Source organism: Pistacia vera, unplaced genomic scaffold (assembly GCF_008641045.1).
Source record: "Pistacia vera cultivar Batoury unplaced genomic scaffold, PisVer_v2 Contig374, whole genome shotgun sequence".
Taxonomy (NCBI): Eukaryota; Viridiplantae; Streptophyta; class Magnoliopsida; order Sapindales; family Anacardiaceae; genus Pistacia; species Pistacia vera.
Window position 1 is genome coordinate 902,501 of NW_022196195.1, and position 5,356 is coordinate 907,856.

Below are 5,356 nucleotides of genomic sequence, written 5' to 3' on the forward strand. Positions count from 1 at the left end.
CTAAATTCTTAATAATCTGAAGAGGATCCTTCAGCGCCTCCAAGCTTCTATTCCCTATGTCAATAATCGCGAAAAAGAAAGAAGTTTACTACAAGAAAAACTACATTAAAAGCTTTCTATTCCGTCTAGTCTGATATTCTGTAACCAGTGCATTTCGTATGTCTTTCTAAGCGAGGGGCCAGGTTTCCTTTCGGAGGACCTGAGAGTAGTCCTATGCTTCTTTCTAGCTTGGCACATTTGCTTTTCTTGAGTTTTGGCTAGTTATCAGTCTTCCCGCCTTGTCAGCTTTCCAGTCCTAGTAGAGCTTAAATTAGGAACAAGTTGGGCTTTTGGTATTTTCCTATGGTAATGTTAGTGTAACTTTTAATGTTGCTGATTTATCTTTGTTTGATGTAGGAGATTCAAGGACGAATCCTTTCGAAGAGGAGGGGAATAATGGAGATCGAGGTGCTGACCAAGTTGATGTTTCCAAATATTCTCAAGATCCTTTGCAAGGAATTGGCGTTCCAATGACTAGGGCAAAGACAAAGAGGATGAAAGAGGCTTTACAAGGCTTGATCATGGAAGTGCAATACAAAGAGGTTGTACTAGAAGACTCTAAGACTAAATTTGAAGATTTCAAAGCTTCACCAAGGATGGTCTATTATCTTTTTATGCAAGGGGTAGATTCGGAAGATCAAGTTGGATGCAAGAATTAATTTAGGAATTAATTTTCGTTTATTTAATGTTGGGCTTTTTTTTTTTTTATGTTTTAATTATCATTAGATTCTTTAGTCTTTTATTTATTTAAGGTTTATTTAGGGACAATTCGCTTGTACTTAGGTCCAACTCATTTTTCAATTAACTAGGGTTTTCTTTTAGGGTTTGTTGCTTATAAAAAGGGGCAGCTATGTTATTTTTGGGGGGTCAGATTATTATCAATTGAAGTTTATTTTAGAAAGCTATTTGCTTTGCCTTCTTGTGTTCTTAATTGAATGCTTGAATCTCGACTTATCAAAGGAAGTGATCAACCTTTGTGGCGTCTTAAGATTAGGGTTTTAAGGACTTAGTTTTCTTGGGGTTCTAATTCGATCATCATCAACACGTCCCTAGCAAACCAACTTGTTCCTATTCCATCAGAATTATTTCTCAAGATATGCTATAAAACTCTGTATTTTGGGCCTAAAGTAAAACGTTATATCACTTCCTGCTTTATATGATTGAAAGGGTTTGTTGTCTAACAATTGATCTATTCATTCTTTTGATAAGAAACTTTGAAAATCTTACTCTTGGTTTTGTTGTTCTAGTTTTGAACAATGTCTCTGCGCATGCCACATTTTGTATGGATCCTTAGGTTATCTAGGGTTGGTCTTTCTTTTTTGTGAACAGCTTGTTCACTTCTAGTAAATCTCCTTGTCTTTCTCATCCTATTTTGAAGGTGGCTAAACCCTTTTTTTTAGTAATTATGTATAATTCGAATTTTTGTATCGCATTTGTCAGGATCCATATTAGTGGAAAATCCTTTTTGGAATGTTTTATTAGAGTGTGATAGAAAATATTCACTTTACACAAAGAATCCATATAATAATCAGGACCTGAAGATTGAGCAAACTAGAGTGCCAGTATATAGAAAAAGTAAAGGTCAAGCTATTGTGACAAAATTTTAACTCAAATTTATGCCACAAATTCTTAATCATCGGAGACATTGGTGAAGAAGATGAAATGGCAGACTTTATCGTAGATGAAGGAGAAGTTGATGAGCATGGAGCTCTTGTGAGGTATATAATGTGGCAAGAAAGTGTACAGTTGTTTTTTGGTTAAAAATTTCTATTGAATAATTAACTTATTGTGTTGACGGAAGAAGTTGAAGAAAAAGAAATCTAGGCAGGCTCCAGGAGTTTCATCGTCAGCTTTGCAGGAAGCGCATGAAATATTTGGTGATGTTGATAAACTTTTGCAACTTCGCAAACAAGGGTTAGATTCTAATGAATGGAGAGAAAGGAAACTTGAAGATGAATTTGAACCAATTATTCTCTCCGAAAAGTATGACAGAGAAGGATGACCAGATTCGGATGACTGATATTCCAGAAAGAATGCAGGTTTTGTGTCCTGCTTCCAGAATGTAAGAATGCTACTCTTGCAAAATAAGTATCTGAACTTTGCGTCCCTAGGGATGTGATTCTTGCTTTATCAACACCAGAAAAATGGTGAAATGATGTCCTAAATGATATAAGTACACAAATAACTTTCCACATCACTTGAGATAAATTTGGATACTGACTTTCTAAGTGTAGATTACTCTTGAAAAATTTCTCAGCAGTTACTCTGAATGTCATGATATAAGCAATAGTTATGTTACTTATTATTATCCTTTTCTGTAGATTTCTGAGGAAAGCACAGGTAGTCCTCCGACAGATGAAATTAATATTTTAGATGATACCGGTTGGATATATAATCAGCTTCTCAGTGGCACAGTGCCTTTGTTTGGTCATAGAGGTGCCGGGTCACCTAAAGAGGGGTAGGATTTGTCTATAAACAGGGATGACATCTTGAGATTTTTGGACCTATTGCATGTGCAGAAGTTAGATGTAAGTATTTTCTGATTAATGTTGGTGACCTTTCACCCTTTGATCTTTCTTCATCTTATCATGCTATTATTTCTTCTTGCTTTCAGATTCCCTTTATTATAGCTATGTATCAGAGGATTTCCTTTATAGCTATGTATCGGAGGGAAGAGTGCTTGAGCCTATTAAAGGATCCTGAGGAACAAGAAGTTGACGATGATAACAAGGATGATTTTGAGAGACCACCTAAATTGAAATGGCACAAGGTCAATGAGCTTGTCATGAAGTGATTGAATTAGCAACTTAATCATGTAGGAAAAAATCTATTTATTAAGAAAAACATAACCTTAGAGAATAATGGCTTATTTATTGATTTTTAGGTACTTTGGGCAATTCAAGATTTGGACAGAAAGTGGTTGCTTCTACAGAAGCGAAAGAGTGCTCTTGAATCTTACTACAAGAAGCATTTTGAAGATGAATCTCGACGGATATATGGTGAAACAAGACTAGCTTTAAATGAGCAACTTTTTGATTCAATTTCCAAGTCACTCAGGGCTGCAGAATCAGAGAGAGAGGCCGATAATGTTGACTCAAAGTTTAGCTTTGCATTTTCCTCTGGGTGAAGTTGGTGTGGATGAAGGTCAATATAAGAGGCCCAAGAGGAAATCACAACATAGTATCTGCAGTAAGGCAGGTCTATGGGAGGTTGCGAGCAAGTTTGGTTACAGCTCTGAGCAACTTGGTGTGTGGTTATCCTTGGAAAAGATGGTAAGTTTGCTTCATTTTCTGATTGTTGTTGCATTGTTATGGATGAGGTTACTTCCCTAGTTTGTGCATGTTTTTTCTTACACTAATCTCTTTGTTCAATATACATCAAGAAATGTTGAACAAAATCAGTTTGATTAATTCTTGATTTTGGTTTTGATTTTTAATTACGTGTGTTTTCAAAATTATGCCTATGTTCTCTTGCTTGCTTTCTTTTTCAGTCAATTCCACTCTCTCTCTACTTTATTTGTTATGTTTTATATAATCGTTTAGTTTATATTTCTTGTTTAATTCACCCCTCTGATTGTGATTTGAATTTTGCATTGATTAAGAAATACCAAAATTAATTATTTTGTTTTTCTCGTTGGGAATTTGGGATTATGTGATGGGTTTATTAATCTTTCTGAAATGTTTGGTTCAGCTCATTCATGGATGTTACGTTTTAAAATTCTGTCCAAATGTTTGATATGTTGTCAATTCAATTTATATTTTTGTTCAGATCATGTTGTGGGTTCCATAGAACTGAACTACTTCATAGACTTCCTAGATATTCCATTCTGCATCCATTTTAATTTTCTAAATTTCATATATTCTGCATAAATTTTCTATTTCAGTTTGTTAATTATACTTTTTCCTCTCTCGGGCAAAATTCTGTGTATTATTATTCAAATGAATAAAACATAAACTTGTTTATTGACATTATCCTTTTATCATTGTGTTTTTTTTATCTGATATGTAAAATTACCAGAAATAGAAATTTGGGTTATGCAAAATATTTTGTTATGGGGGGAATAACAGCGTTAACTATATGAGATTTTGGTGGGTAGGTTAGTCATTAAGAGAATACCAAGATTGCCTTTCTTTTTGGTATTTTTCCATTAATCTGTATTTCCCTAATACAGTAAAATCTCTCTATATTGATACTCTATATAGGAATAAACTCTACATAGTCATAAAAAATTATATTCCCAATTTGGGATAGTTATAAATAAGAATAAACTCTACATTGTAATAAGTTATAATTTTTCAAATTCCCATAATTTTTCAAATTCCCGTCTTAAGAAAAATTACCTCCACATAGTAATAATTATATGTATATTGCAAAAAAAAAATATGTATATATATGGTATGTTACATTAAAGTTTAAGATGAAATAAAATATTTATTTGAAGTTATTTGGGATAATAATTTATGCTTTAGAGTTGTTACTACATCTTTTAACTTGCGGGTACATTACTCGCTAGCATATACATTTTCTTATTAAAGCCAAAACATTTATAACTTCGCAAGTATGTTTAGAATTTCTTGACATGAAACTTTTTGTATTTCCTTCCTATCATCCTCATAATTATTTTCTTTCTCTTCTTATTTAATTGTATAAATGATTTCTTCTTTTGTTAAAGCATACATGACTTGTTACTCATTTGGATGATTAAGGAAGACATTAATATTTATTCTATTAATGTAGTGAAGTTGTCAAATCTGATCACTCAATTCTACAATAACTCTTTGATTCCCATCATTCACTTCATTTGTAACTTGCAATTTATCGACATCAGAAGTCCTAATTTTGTAATGCTTAAAATAATTGACAATTCTCTATGGCTTCACATCAGTTGTCATACAGCAACTGCTTTTACAATTCCATCAAAGACAGTTATTTTTGTTGGTTTCAAAACACAATATTCTATCCGTTTCAAAAGTAGGCAATTGAAACGCTGAATTGAAACTCTAATATTATTAAAACATGAATTGAAACACTAATATTATTAAAATATGAATTCAAATCATAATATTGTATTATTAAAACATGAATTATGAAATAAAAAAAATTTTTAACTACATCTCTATTAAGTTATAATCTTTTTATAGTAATAAAATTAGTTAGTCCCACCATTATGACTATAGAGGGACTTTACTTTATATATGTTTCCAAGGAGCATTGCCCAGTTCCTTCCACTTTCAGCAACTCTGTTAATTACGGGGCTTGTGGTTTAGCTTCCATATGTACATTTTCGAGAAGCTGAAGCTATGTAACGTTAATGAAA

General features: G+C 32.7%; 1 pseudogene; it reads left to right on the plus strand.

Annotated features, from left to right (window-relative positions):
• LOC116140595 overlaps window positions 1-3,281 on the plus strand; it is a 26,989-nt pseudogene extending 23,708 nt beyond the window's left edge.
• Window positions 3,282-5,356: the final 2,075 nt, after the last annotated feature.